This window comes from Vombatus ursinus, unplaced genomic scaffold (assembly GCF_900497805.2).
Source record: "Vombatus ursinus unplaced genomic scaffold, bare-nosed wombat genome assembly UNPS02014818.1, whole genome shotgun sequence".
NCBI classification, from domain to species: domain Eukaryota; kingdom Metazoa; phylum Chordata; class Mammalia; order Diprotodontia; family Vombatidae; genus Vombatus; species Vombatus ursinus.
The window spans coordinates 5,248,292-5,263,661 of record NW_020954596.1 but is presented as its reverse complement, the minus strand read 5'-3'; the positions used below and the strand labels follow the sequence as shown (position 1 = coordinate 5,263,661).

The 15,370-nt window shown below is 39.1% G+C and overlaps 1 protein-coding gene and 1 long non-coding RNA gene across 4 annotated transcripts in view; both read left to right on the top strand.

The window, feature by feature from the left end:
* Window positions 1-15,370, top strand: part of CTBP1 (C-terminal binding protein 1) — a 449,102-nt gene that overhangs the window by 203,749 nt on the left and 229,983 nt on the right. The window lies entirely within an intron of this gene.
* The window catches only part of LOC114023477, a 46,957-nt gene continuing 38,934 nt past the window's right edge, over window positions 7,348-15,370 (top strand). The window contains exon 1 of the long non-coding RNA XR_003566792.1: window positions 7,348-7,487. This is a non-coding gene — a long non-coding RNA (uncharacterized LOC114023477). The remainder of the gene's footprint in view (window positions 7,488-15,370) is intronic.

The window sequence follows — 15,370 nt, the reverse complement described above, 5'->3', positions numbered from 1 at the left end:
AGGTAATCATTGGTAACTTTAGACAGAGCAATTTCAATTAGTCATATCAGAAGCCATGTAGTTGGGGCTTAAAGAATGAATGGGGATAACAGAGAGAGGGCAATAGATTGGCAGGGTGGGGTCAAAGGGGTTTTTTGTTTGTTTTTTAGTAAAGGATAAAGTATCCTTGAGCAGATGTTCAGGGAAACACACATTAGGCATCTAGTGTGAAAGGACCTTCTTTAGGGCCTACAGGAGATAACCAAATTGAGATAAGTAGGGTTTCTGCCCTCAAGGACTCTACAAGGATTTGGAGGAAAAAAGCTAGTAGAGGAGAAAAGGTTGAAGATGAGGGAGAAATGCAGATTTTCTTGGATGTTCTTTAGAGAAGGTATAAGTTACATGGAAAGAACAATGAAACTTATTTGTCAGTGTTTATAACTAAACCATCATCAAAATACTCTTACATGGGGCCATTCTTTAGGACAAAGGAGTAAAACTTGTCATATAGAATCTTAAATGAAATGTAATGAAATTTTACCTGATACCATGTGTATGTGTCCCATTATGTTTCTATATTTTTCCTGTGGTGTAGATTTCTAGAGAAATTGATTGCTGTTGGGAATACTGAATACTGAAACTCACAGGACTTAAAGGACCTCCTCCTTATTGCTTTGAAACCAAAACTACAGCCTTCCTGGAAAATAGAGTCATGTCTGAGATTATCCATTTGTAATGTCTAGGAGTCTCTGAGCCTTTATATACATCTGTGAATGTGCTAGATTAAAATGCCTATCTGAATTGGTTCCTTCTTACTTAATGCTTCTTTACCTCTATCCAAATAAAGTTGTTCATGATTCAGTATATCTTTTTTCTAATCTCAAAAGTACATTGCTGGAAGAGTATTCTAATCCACCCTCTACCCCATAAATCTTAAGTCATTATCAAATTAAAAAGTGCTTTGTATTCTTAAAAAACTGCTTTCTTACAAATGTGAATATTTTGTTTTGTAAACAGAGGGAAAAATAGAGTGTTTACCTTAAATTCCTGATCTTTTTTACTCATGTGGGGCATGATTACAGCATTCTATGAAACCTAATGACCCATGCCACCATCAAGCCTAGCTGTAGGTAGCTAGGGTGTATACTATTAGATACTTTGTATATTTGCTATACTTCTCAGATGTTTGTCCCCGAGATGGGTTTTGCATTATTCAATAATAGAAGACATCAAGGAAAAAAATCTGAAATCTGGGCACCATGTTCTTTTTAGGGTAGCTTTATAATTAGGTTTTTATATATATATATATATATACACACACACACACATATTTACATACATATATACACATGTGTGTACGTATGTATATATACACATGTATACATATACATGTGTATATATGTGTGTATGTATATACACACACATATATATAATAAATTTTGCCCATTATCTTTCCTTGTAAAATATAAGTGTCTTGAGGATAGGGACAGTTTTAGTCAGTCAGCAAGCTTCCTATGTACCAGGAATTGTGCTAAGTGATGAGGGTACAGAAAGGCAAAAATGAAGTCTTTGCCCTCAAGAAGCTATTATTTTAATGGAGAAGATGACATGCAAATACCTTGTTATAGACAAGTTATAAAAAGAATAAGTGGAAGGTAATCTGAAAGGGGAAAGCACTAGTAGCTTGGGAAACTAGGAAAGTTACAGTGGGATTTGACCTGAGTTCTGAAGGAAGCCAGAGAAACTAAGAGGCAGAAGTGAGGAGGGAGAGCATTGAAGGCATGGAACATAGCCATTGCAAAGGACTGGAGATGGGAGAGAGCATCTCTAGGAGTCACTTTGGTAGCTGATTGACAGTTGGATTGAAGCGAGGGGAAACCTGAGCCAGAGTGATTAATTATTAGAATACAGTTGCAATAGTCCAGATAATGAGAACTTTTAATTTTCTTAGTCACTTCATGCTTTTAAAATATATTTTATTGATATCTTTTGTTCATCTATATCTTTCATGTACATTTCCCAATATAGTCACCTTCACCTCTCCCAGACACCTATTCCTCATAATAAAGAACAAAAAAGAAAAAGAAAACTAGCTAAGCAAATCTAACCAACACATCAAAAAATTCTATTCCATACAATGTTCCATACCCATAGTTTCTCTCATTTGCAGAGAGGTGGAAGAGGTGTCTTCTCTTGGATTTTCTTTGCAGCTAAACTTGGTCATTATAATTTCACAGCATTCAGTTTTGATTGTTTTGTTGTTCTTTTGATTTACATTGTTATAGTCATTTTATCTGGTTTTCCTGGTTCTGCTTACTTCACTTTTGTTTCCATTCATATGTCTTTCCAGGCTTTTCTTTATTTATTATATTCATTATTTCTTATAGTGTAGTAATAGTCCACTACACGTACCTGCTGTATATTCCAGTTTGGAGCTCATGACCAGGGTTAGACTGAAAGGTTCAGATAGTCAGAAGGTTCCTCCTTGGGTATAGCTCCATCTCATTGCTAGGTATAATAGTAACTCCTCATGCAAAATACTTAAAAATTAGTTTCCATCAAAGGGACTATTATAAACTTAGATTAGATCATTTTTTTATTTCTTTCTAAATAGGAATTTTAAGTGGGACTGACTAATTAAAGGCAAGGTAGAAGAACATTCTCATTTCTGTTTGGGGGTTCCTGAACATCAGTATTTGGTCCTGGAAATGGAGCTATGATTCTATATTTATAACCTTCTCTTAGTCTCTTTCCTTTGTGGAACTAGACATGTTACAAATGCTCGAGTGATATGTGTCCTTGATGCTCTTCAGAATTCTCTTTCCATCGAAGAATCACATTTGCTAAGATTGTATTTTAATTTACCTTAGAAGCTGAGAAAAACAAGAAAAATGTTTTGTCTTTCTGTACTGTTAACTAAGTACTATGAGGTAAAACACAAAACAGAACCTGACTTCAAATACATAATGCAGAGTTACATCCTCAAACTCTGAGGACTGATTTGAACCTGCTTACTGCTAAAAGGAGTGGGTGGGAGATGGGATTTTGTAACAAGGTCAAGGGAAAGCAGGTGAGTGTTTGAACTGGTTGAGCTGTGCATTCATCTGTGCTTCATATTTTTACCTTCATAGTTGAAACATACAGTGCCCTAGCCTATGTATCACTTTTAACAAGTTTATCAACAAGAATCACTTGTTTGCCATGTTGTGTTTAGAAGAATAAGCATAATAGGAAGTAGCAAGAGCTCCAGATATTAGTCAGAGGACTGGGCATTATGCCCGATGTACTACTTAGAACTATTCTGGGCTTCACTTTCTCTTACCTTTAAAATGACAGGGTTAGAAAAAAGGCATCTCTCGGATTCCTTTCAGTTCTAAATCTGTGATTCTGTGATCCTAAGATCTAGTTGTTGTCATTGAGAGTTAAAGAAGCAAATTTGGGTTGAAAGAAGAAAAAACCTTCCTACAATTAGAACCCTCCAAAAATGGGCTGCTTCATCCGCATCATGGGAGGTCTTCAAATAGATGTAGAAAGAATGCATTTTCGGGTTCAATTTCAATAAAGCATCAGTTCATTCAGTAGTAGGACCCAAATGCTGAGCTGGAGTGACCCTTAAGGGTCATCTAGTCCAGTTCCTGCCTTTTATAGATGAGAAAGCTGAAGCCTGGAGAGTTAAACAACTTGCCCAAAGCCACACAAGGAGTAAGCATTACACATGAAAAACTATAGTCAGAGATGTAAAGGGACTCCCTTGCCTATAGTTACACAAGGAGTGGGTAATACAGCCAGAATTTGAAACCCAGGTCCCCGGACTTCAAATCTAGTTTTCTTTGCACTATAAAATACTGTATTTTCAACATTCCCAGAGGAAAATGCAGCACCTCTTTTGTGTTGATTTTTAGTTTTTCATTTATTTTTAAAATGCTTAACTCATTTTGACTTTACATCACAGCCATTTCAAGATGGGAACCCCTCTCTAACCCTACAGAATGAATCCTTTCTTGTTACCAAAAGTAATAATAATAATTAAACAAATACATCTGATACATTCACTAACAATTGGTAAAATATTCTGTTATGGAGGAAGGAGATATTTCATTACCAATTTGGAAGTTTCTGTTTCTAAGCTAGTTGCTAAATCTTAGATAAAATGAATCAGAGATTAAACTATTCCATTTTATGTATTTTACTAATGAGGAAACTGAAGCTTAGAGTTGGCAAGTATAGCTGAGGTCATAGAACTCAGAGTAGGACCCAGATGTCCTCTCTGCTAAGGGCATGTATAGAGGATATACATGTATATCTTCTATACCTCACAGAAGTAATTGGGAAATGAGATTTGGAGATGTGTTCATAAAAAGAGTAAAGGGCTAGGAAGCAATCCCCTAAAATGGCAACTCAGAAATTGTTACCTGAGCTAATATATTCAGGGTCATTCTAAAATCTTTTCTTATGTTAAAGCATTCTTTGGCATTTTCCTATATTTCTCAAATTACTTTTTTAGTTGTTTGTAGAAAAAATTTACTTCTTCCTCCACCACCTCACTGTGGCTTCAGTGAGGCAATACCAGAATTCTGCAGTCTCCTTTCTATGGCACAGAAGCCCCAATTTGTAAAGTGTTTCTCTAGATCAATTTTAGGGGAGGTGCAAATAGTAATAGTAATTTCACTTTGTGAACAAAGGAGGTCTTTTCAAAATCCATATCAGAATTAAAAGAGGTGGACCTTTTATATAAACAACAGTCAATAGTTACAGCTCTTGTGAACTGCTGTCCAAATGCAGCCTTCCATGTTGACACAATGACCCTTAAAAGCAAGTCCAGCTTTACAGGAGTGAACTCCTTACCTTAGTAAAGATTTTATCTATATAACTTATCTAGAAAAACTTCTTTCTCCACTGACAAATTCTAGAGCCTATCTAGCTTATTCTCAAACACAGCCTACTTTGTCCTGTTTCATAAAGTTTTCCATTGTTATGTAGAGGTCAGCATTCTGCCTGTTTGTATGCTGGGAGATTTTTAAGGGTGTTGTTATTGTCACAAAGTGGACCAGCCACTTCAGTATAGTTCAGGAGAGCTGAGAGCTCTACTACAGGGCAGTAGCCTTGGTAATACCTGGAAACATTCAAGAAAATTTTCCTAACCTAGGAAAAGGATGAGATTTACATTATTGTACTTTACTCATTTTAATTAAAACACACACACACACTCCCCCCCCCCATCTTTTGGTAGAGTGGAGGTAGAATGTTACTGTTACTGTACTTCCTACATACTCATAGTACCTGCTCCAAAAGTCTGCTGAGTAGGATGACTGATGTTGCAGTGGAATTGGGTATGGTTTGGGAGATTGGGATTAGGATAAAGTAAATAGAAGGCCAGGACAAAAAAAATGTGCTATCAAAATGTTTATGTTGATAGCATTTTTTTTCCTTAAACCTCTCCAGACAAATAGGTGTTATACTTTTCAGGCACAAATATTGATCCGGTACACTTTAATACATATTTTCATTACAGTTGTTTTAGTAGGAAAAAATATTTAAACCAGTCAGTAATGATCTCTATTGCTAGTGTCAGATTATTTAAAAATATAATTTGCTCTGTAGTGACTCCTAATGATGGGAATAATAAATAAAAATCTACTTTCATCATTAAGATCCAAAGATGTTATTAAAAGTAATTTCCAACACAAAGGACTGGCAAAAAAATAATTACTGTGGATCCAATAGCAGATTCTCTAAGCCCCCATTCCGGGCTTTTTTTGTTGTTTTGGTTGACGCTTGTAAAACATGTTTATAGACTGTGTCAGCAATGTTCTTCCCCAGTTGCTGTTGCAAAGACTATTTTTGCCGTTTATCACAAAATGCCAGATTTACTCAGCATGTAATTTAATCTTATGCTTGGAAGCTTCCATGTTACTTAGTTATCATGAAATTATTCTTTAATAAAAATGTATGCTTTGTGATCTATATTTTATTAATTTGGCAAGTCACTCTATCGATTGTCACAAATGCCATGAATGTATCATTTGTCACAGTTATTGGTTGCCTGTCAGCACCAGAGAGTACTTGGCTTGTGGGGCTTCTTAGAAATATCTGTCTTGATCTGCAAAGGAAAATCTTTTGTATTGTAAGTTGTTAATAAAAAGGCTGCTTATATTGTCACTCTTTTCTTTGTACTGTAGCATATTTATATAATAACTTGAGTTTTGCAAAAATGGGTAGCATATGGAGGAAGATCAGGGATTGGATTCATGAACATTTTCTAGAATTGTGCATAGAGTTACACATTAGGTCTTTTGTTTTCAAAACTCAGGTAAATTGTGATAAACACAAACATATATGTGTGGGGGTTTGTGTGTATCTGTGAATGTGTAATATAGATCTGTACATACAGATTGGATTTGTCTATTCTAAACTGGCAAGCTTAGAAAAAAATGTATTCACAGGTTTTTCTAGAACTAGCTTATTAACCATGGAGTTTCTTAAAGAGAAGCAAACTCCTGGAAACTCGATTTCTAACTTCTGGGCCATAGATATAATGTGTTGGAATAATAGCATTTTATCTCAAACTACTTGTCTTTCTTAACATGAAACTAAGATAAGGAATATATTATTTATTTCACAAATCATTATTTGATTTTGCAAATTAACCACTGGATTAAATTTTTTTTATTTCAATATTTGTTTCGAAGGAAAATTGGATTTGTAATAATCAGCAAGAGGTGCTTGTACAGACTATGCACGTGTTTATGTTTTGATTATGAAATGGATAACAAAGTGTGCATTGGGGTCACTAGATAGTAAGCCCTGCAAGGGACTGCCCAGTGCCCAATATACCTGTTTATTACAGTAGAGGTAGCTGCCAGAAGTATGTTGTATTCTAATGAAGTCCTCCTCAGCCTGAATTTTGATTGGGGGATTGGGGGTTGTTTGTTTTTTGCTGTGAAAATGGCCTTTGGGAACTTCCACCTACGTTTACCTCTCTCTGACACCAAGCGACAAGCAACATTACCTTATGACTCGGAGCCTCTCCACTTGAGACACCCCTTGAGCAGCCTATGTCCTCCTCACCCGTGTATATGGAGCTTTTTCCATACCTGTGCATGCTGTGTCCCATGGAGCCAGCCATCTCTTCCTGTTCCTTCCACCCACCCCCGGGACTCCAGACTCCCCCCAGCCCCATTCTAGGGGAAGTGGGGGGGGGGCCCTCACTGCTTGCGATGGGCGGGGCCAGGAACCTTTCTTCCCTCCCCCGATTGTCACTTCCCTCCTTTCCTACAGGGTTAGGGTGGGGGAGGCGGGGGACGTGTGTGTTTCAGGCCCCGCCCCTGGCCTTGGGCTGTCCGACTTAGTGGGGAGGTAGGAGGTGGTTGGATAGCGTCCAGCGGCAGAGCCCTATGAATGGCCAGCCTGGAATGCTTGTGCCTCCTCATTGGTCCATAGCCTCCCTGGTTCATATTTGCCTGAGCACTAGCATATTCTGGTTGAAAAACTGAAGGTGGGGATGCAAGGTTTGTAATCCTTTTTTCCTTTTCCTTGAATTGTTCCCCCAAATAAGGTGCTGGAAGGCTGGTCTCGGCTTCCCGCAGGGTACCACGTTTGCTGTAGGGGCAAGCTGCGGGGCTGGGAGAGGCTCTGGGAGGGCCAGGGGTGGCCCCGTGCGGACCCCCGCACGGGGCAGAACCCCCCAACCCCCCAATCGCCCGCCACAGCCGCAGCCCAGAGCCCCGGCAGCGGCAGCAGCGCCGGGCCCGGTAGGGCCAGGAGAGACAAGAGCAGAGAGAGGCCGGTGCAAACAGGAGCTGGTAGATGTAGAGCCGGCGGTTTGCTGTTCCCGAACCCGGCCTGGGGCTTTCTGCCTCCCTGAACTTGGGATGCTTTGCCTAAAATGACCCAGGCCGACTTGCTTGCTCCTGGAGATTCCAGGATGCGGGAGTATTTGCTGTGTCTGTGGTCAGGCTGTGCTTGCTGAAGGGATTCTTTGTTGTAGGAATAAAAACCCTTTATGTAAATACCCCAGAGGGGAGATACAAAGGCTATTGTTCTTCCAAGTTTGTCCTCTGAACCTGCCTCTAGGCGAGACTTCGCTTCTGTGCCCCTTTCCTGTCTTCTGCCTTGAGAAGGAAAGGGAGAGTGCCTTCCTAAAATGGGCAATGCCAGCGGCTCTCTGCTGCTTTACAGTGTTAGTGGCAAGCAGGGCTGGCGCCATCCTAAGCCAGGCCAGCTCCTCAGCCTTGCTCTCCAGGTGGACTGATCAGCATGGCAGCCAGTCCTGGGCTTCCTGCTGCCACCCCGGCCCCAGCCGCCGAGTGGGCGTGGGTGCTCATAATTCTTTCGGTGGATCTTGTCACTGGCATTTACTTTCGCCTGTGGTAGCTGGTATCAGTGACTAACACTGAGATTCTAAAGTGAAATTTGTCGAAGTGGTCCTGTTAAATGCCATCTGAAGCCTGGGTTTCATCGTTTTCCTTCTGCCAGAGCAAAATATATTCAGCAGATTTATTTCTGGTTTACAGAAAAGATACATTTTACACTTTAATGTAACTGCAGCAGTAGGAATGGATCGCAGGACTTGGATTTTTATTTGAAAACAGTTGGGCGAGTCCGGAGGTGCCCCTCCCTGACCTGTTGCAAATATTCAGTTTAACAATTGGAAAGACAGAGCCTTGTGGTAAACTTATTTAAAATGGAAGATTAAAAAAAAAATTCACCTCCTTTGTTCCTATGTTCCTACCTCACAGAGACCTCCTTTGAAGTCCTTTTCTACCATTGCTCTTTGTGAGTAATTTCAGAAAGCCCTCTATGACACTCTTAAGTTAAGTGTGTATATTTTCCAGGTAAATTTGCTCAGTTCCCAGCATCAAAAGATAACCCCTTGATCCTTGGTTAGTTTTAGACATGCAAGTGTTTTTGTAATTACTTTATTGGACTTGCTTTTTAGACCATTTTTTTTGCTTTCTCTGCAGCTTGTTTATTTAGACCTCTGCAATTCAAAGTTTTAACTCCTTAAATTCTGAGGATATGATAAGTTAGTGTTTACTTTCATTGTCTTATTCACTTAAATTTATTTACTTACTATTATAAACAAAACTAATTATAATTCTTATTATATTTATGCATTTTTAACCAAATATATTCAAATAAAATGGGAAAATCAATTTGATAGCATAGTCTGCCATAATTTCTTCTTGGGTTAAGGCTTACTGGTCTCAAATATTTCATGTTAAATATTTTAATGAAAAATAGCCTGAACAGATTGACTTTTTTCTTTTTTTGAGAATTTTTAAATGTAGGGATATTATTCAAGTTTTTCGAGGGCTTATGTTAATGGTAAATACAGAAATGATTAAGAATACCTTTGGGATGATTAGAATCTAGTAGAAAAGATAAGACTTGCAATAAATAACTTCACTTTAGCAAGGTCTAACTTTAGAGTAGAGAATGGATTGGAGTGGGAGTAGGGTATAGGGAGGGGACTCAAAGCAGGGAGAACAACCAGCAGGCTATTGCAGTAGTCCAGGTGTGCACCAGAATGGTAGTAGTAAGCATGAGGGGAGAGAAAAAGATCATATAGGAGAGATGTTACAGAGGTCTGATCATATCACACACTGTGCTGTGGGCCACCCCCAGCCCCCAATAAACTCCAATGGCTCTCTATTGCCTCCAGGAGCAAATACAAAAAGACTCTGTTCAGCCTAACCCCCTCCTACCTTACTCCTTGACACATACCCTTTGATCTAGTGACACTGTCCTCTTGGCGATTCCTGGAGGCTCTACCTCCTCTTCTCCAACTACCGACCCCCCCCTTGCTGGGATAAGTCCCAACAAAAATCCCTTCTTCTTCTAGAAGCCTTCTCTAGCCCCTCCTAATTCCAGTGCCTTGCCTCTGTTAATTAGTTCCTCTTTATCCTGTTTATAGCTTGCTTTCTATATATTTGTTTGCTTATTGTCTACCCCTTTAGCTTGTGCCTTGAGGGCAGGGACTATCTTTTGCCTCTTGGTGTATTCCCTGCCCACCGTAGGCAGTTAATAAATGTTTATTGACTGATTGATTACAAAGGTAGAGAGAAGAAAAAAAAGGACTTGGCAACTGATTGACTGTGACAGGATAAGGATGAGGAGTAGAAGACACCTAAGTTTCAAGTCTGGGTGAGTGGGTGAATGGTGAAAAGACAGAGATGAAAGGAATGGAGTCTTGTGTTGGGAGTCACATGACATCAACTAATATTCTACTAGGAAATTCATAATATTCCCTTCTATTGCTTCCAGTCAAAATTAGCACTAAGGTATGGTACTTTGACAAGTAAGATTTCCAAAGAGAAAGATATATAATTTTGGAAAGGTTATCTTGGGAATATCTAATCTAACCTGGATAGGAGTTCCTTCTGGTTTAGTTTCTCAGTTTTCATGTATTCTTTGTTTTTGTAATACTGATTAAAATAAAGAATAAGGCCAGAAAGAACCATTAACTTCAAGGAGTTAGGAAGCATTTCCCTTGGGCAAATAAAGATATCTTTTCCTCTAAGTCCTGTGGGATCCATTAGTTCTTAGATTTGTGCATCCTCTCTGTTATTCAGGATGGCTCTAATATGAACAGTGAACAACCTGTGTTAAATGTCAGGGGCTTGGATTACATTAACCTCTGGGATTGTATGAATTACTATAGTATGCTGAAGAGGAAAGCTCAGCATGTTTTAGCAAACTACTCTAATTAACTCATTGTGATTAAGCTTCAAGATCTCAGAAAGTTATTACTTTGGCAGGAACCAGGAAAGTTGTCCTGTACTTTTTTTTTTCTTAATGTGTAATTCAGTTGCATGCTTCTTAGTCATGCTTGGCTTTGTGTAATCTAAACATTAAATGTTCATGTTAACTAGCTAATCTTAGAACAGGAAAATCGAACTAATATTCCTTTTGGAAATGCATAGAAATCAATTTGCAACAATGTTCTAACTAAATTAGACATATGAAGGATCAGAAATTATTATCATATGGTTGAGGCAGATGTGAGACTGCCATCTTTAAAAGATCATGCAGAATGATAGAGGCACCACAGAACTAGAGAAGGGCAAATATTCTAATTTTCCCTCACACTCCCCTACCTCCAGAAAGGGAGATCTGTAAACTCCCAGTTAGTTTGATTTTAATTAATGAGCTTGATTTCAATACCTGTCAAGATTTTAGAATGTTTTACCTAGAGTATGGTTAGTGAGCATTGGAAAAGGAAAGAGGGATCACAAAGAACTACCATGGTTTAATCAAAAGCAGGTCATTCTAAATATATCTTATTTCTTTTTTTTTAATTAATAAATTTATTTATTTTTAGTTTTCAACATTTACTTCCACAAGATTTTGAGTTCCAAATTTTCACCCCATCTCGCCCCTCCCGCCACCCCAAGATGGCATGCATTCTGAATACCCTTTCCCCTAGTCTGCCTTTCCTTCTATTTCTTCCCACCTTCTCTTATCCCTTTCCCCTTCTGTTTTCCTGTAGGGCAGGATACATTTCAGTAACCTATTTCCTATATTTCTTATTTCCCAGTTGCATGTGAAAACATTTATTTTATTTTATTTTTATTTTTATTTTTTAAATGTGTTTTTAAAACTTTGGGTTCCAAATTTTCTCCCTTCCTCCCTCCCCACCCACCCTTATTGAAAAGTCAAGCAACTCAATATAGGCTATACATGTGCAGTTACGCAAAACACTTCCATAGTAGACATGCTGTGAAAAACTAACTATTTCCCTTAATCCTATCCCACCCCCCCCATTTATTCTATTCTTTCTTTTGACCCTGTCCCTCCTCAGAAGTATTTGCTTCTGATTACCCCTTTCCCAATATGCTCTCCTCTCTATCATCCCCCTACTCTCTTGTCCCCTTCCCCTCCTATTTTCCTGTAGGGTAAGACAGATTTCCATACCCAATTGAGTGTGTATGTTATTCCCTCCTTAAGTCAAATCCTATGAGAATAAGATTCACTCATTCCCTCTCACCTTCCCCCGTTTCCCCTCCACTGTAAGAGCCTTTTCTTTTCTGTTTTTTTTTTTGTGAGATAATTTACCCCGTTCTACCTTTACCTTTCTCCTTCTAGTATAATCCTCTCTCACCCCTTAATTTTATTCTCATATGACCCCTTCATCTTTAACTCACCCTGTGCCATCCATCTATCTATCTACCTATCTATCTATCTATTTATCTATCTATCTATATATATATACATATTATATATATACACATATGATTTTTTCCCTCCAACTACCCTAATCCTGACAGAGGTCTCATGAGTTACAAATATCATCTTTCCATGCAGGAATGTAAACAGTTCAACCTTAATAAGTCTCTTATGATTTCTCTTTCCAGTTTACCTCTTCATGTTCCACTTCAGTGTTGTATTTGAAAGTCAAATTTTCTATTCAGTTCTGGTCTTTTCATCAAGAATGCTTGAAAGTCCTCTATTTCACTGAATGACCATTTTTTCCCCTAAAGAATTATACTCAGTGTTGCTGGGTAGGTGATTCTTGGTTGTAATCCTATCTCCTTTGCCCTCCAGAATAATATATTCCATGCCCTGTGGTCCCTTAGTGTAGAAGCTGCTAAATCTTGTGTTATCCTGATTGCGTTTCCACAATACTTGAATTATTTCTTTCTGGCTGCTTGTAATATTTTTTCCTTGACCTGGGAGCTCTGGAATTTGGCTACAATATTCCTAGGAGTTTTCCTTTGGGGATCTCTTTCAGAAGGAGATCTGTGAATTCTTTCCATTTCTATTTTGCCCTCTGGTTCTAAAATATCAGGGCAGTTTTCCTTGATCATTTCTTGAAAGATGATGTCTAGGCTCTTTTTTTGATCATGGCTTTCAGATAGTCCGATAATTTTTAAATTCTCTCTCCTGGATCTATTTGCCAGGTCAGTTGTTTTTCCAGTGAGATATTTCACATTGTTTTCTAGTTTTTCATTCTTTTGGATTTGTTTTACAGTGTCTTGATTTCTCATAAAGTCACTAACTTCTAATTGCTCTATTCTAATTTTTAAGGAAGTATTTTCTTCAGTAATCTTTTGGACTTCCTTTTCCATTTGGCCAGTTTTGCCTTTTAGGGCATTCTTCTCCTCATTGGCTTTTTGGACCTCCTTTGCCATTTGGGTTAGGCTATTTTTTAAGGTGTTATTTTCTTCAGTATTTTTTTGGGTCTCTTTTAGCAAGCTGTTAACTTGCTTTTCATGATTTTCTTGCATCACTCTCATTTCTCTTCCCAGTTTTTCCTCTACTTCTCTTACTTGCTTCTCAGAATTCCTTTTGAGCTCTTCCAAGGCCTGGGACTGATTCATATTTTTCTTGGAGACTTTGGATGTAGGAGCTTTGACTTTATTTTCTTCTTCTGGTTGTATGTTTTGATCTTCTTTGTCACCAAAGTAAGATAATATAGTCTGACTCTTTTTGCGCTGCTTGCTCATGATCCCAACCAATTACTTGAGTTTTAAACTCTTTGTTAAGGTAAGAGTCTGCTCCCAGTGTGGAGAATGTACTGTCCCAAGCTTCAGAGGTTTGTACAGCTGTTTTCAGAGCTACTTCTAGGGACCTGAAAAGTGTCAGTTCTTCCAAGGTGGTATGATAAGGGGCGAGGTGTTTCTTCTCCACTGCCCCAACAAGCTCCACCAGGCCAGCACTCCTCCTCACCCCAGGAGCACCCCTTAGAACTGTGACCCAGATCCAAGCACCGACAAAGCAAGAGATTCCTGCCTCAGCACTGGCAAAGAGATCCTTGCAATCCTGCTCTGATCAGCCACTGGATTCCCCCTCAGTCTGTGGGCCGGAAGCTCAGGAGGCAGCTGCTGCCCTGGGGGTGGCTGAGACCTAGCTTCTTCTCTCACCACAGTCACAGACTTTTCCCACTGACCTTCTAAGTTGTCTTTGGCATTCCCGGGTTGAGAAATCTGGAAACCACCACAGGTGCCCGCGATTCAGTCCTCTGAGGCCTGCTCCAGGGTCGCTGTGGCCTACACACCCACGCCAAACTGCGCTCCTTTCCCCGCCTGTTGCGACACACCTTTCCAATCAGCCATCCAGGTTGTCTTTGGCTGGAAATTTGTTTTACTCTGTTTTTTTGTGGGTTCTGCTGCTTTAGAGTTTGTTTAGAGCCAGTTTTGATAGGTATTTGGAGGGGTTTGAGGGAGAGCTAAAGCAAGTCACTGCTTTCCCTCTGCCATCTTGGCTCCGCCCCTTATTTCTTTTTTTGATAGGATGACTAAACCAAGGGGTTAAGGGGATTCAATAGATATAGTTTGCATAATTGTTACACTGAAATAAAATAGGGATACTTGGGTTCAAAAAAACCAGCTTCACAAGTACAAGATGGAGGGGCCTGGTTAGAGAGCAGATTTTCTGAAAAAGAGCTTGGGGTTTTAGTGGATTGTAACCTTAATGAATTCGAGTATGATGTGACAGCCCCCCCCCCCAAAAAAATTTATGTGATCCTGGTCTTCATTAAGAAAGGCACAGCTTTTAGGAAAGAAGAGGAGGGAGGTAGTCCCTCTGTCCTCTGCCCTAGTCAGATCACATCTCGAGTATTGTGCTGAGTTCTGGGAGCCAGAAGGGCCTTGAGTCTATGTCATAAGAAGTTTAGTTGAAGGAACTGGAGCTTAGCCTGGAGAAGAGACAAATCAGGAAGGACATGATAGCAGTCTGAAGAATTTTCATGTAGAGGAGGAATTAATTTGTTCTGGTTAAATCCTGAGAGCAAAACTCTGAGCAACAGGTAAAAACTGCAAAGGGGCAAATTCAGGCTTGATGTCTCCCAATAACTAGAGTTTTCCAGAAGTGGAATGATGTATTTCCTGTTCTTCTCCCTCCCCCCCAAACTTGGAGATTTTCAAGCAGAGGCTGGATGACCACTTTTTATCTATATTATAATGGATATTCCTTTTGGGCATGGGTTAATAAAAATAATAATAACTAGAATTTATATAGCACTTTTTGTAAAACACTTTACATGTATTAACTTATTTGATCCTTATAGCAGTCTTTTGAAGTATAGTAGTATTATTACACTCATTTTACTGATGAGGATGATGTTGGTTAAATGACTTGCCCAGGGTCACATTGCTAGTGTCTGAGGCAGAGATTTGAACTTTGGTCTTCCTGAGTCCAAGTCCTACACTTTATATACTGTGTGTCACCTCCTCAGAGATTCTTTCCAACTGTCAAATTCTGTGATTCTGTGATTCTTACGATTAGAGATTTAGAGCTGGAAGGAACTTTAGAGGTTATCTAATCCAAACTGCTAACATATAGATGAAGCCCAGAGAAGTGAAATAACTTACTAGCATCACATGTTGTCGCTGACCATTGTTTGAACCCAGTTTCTTTGACTTCAAAATCCAAGACCCTTAAACGAGTG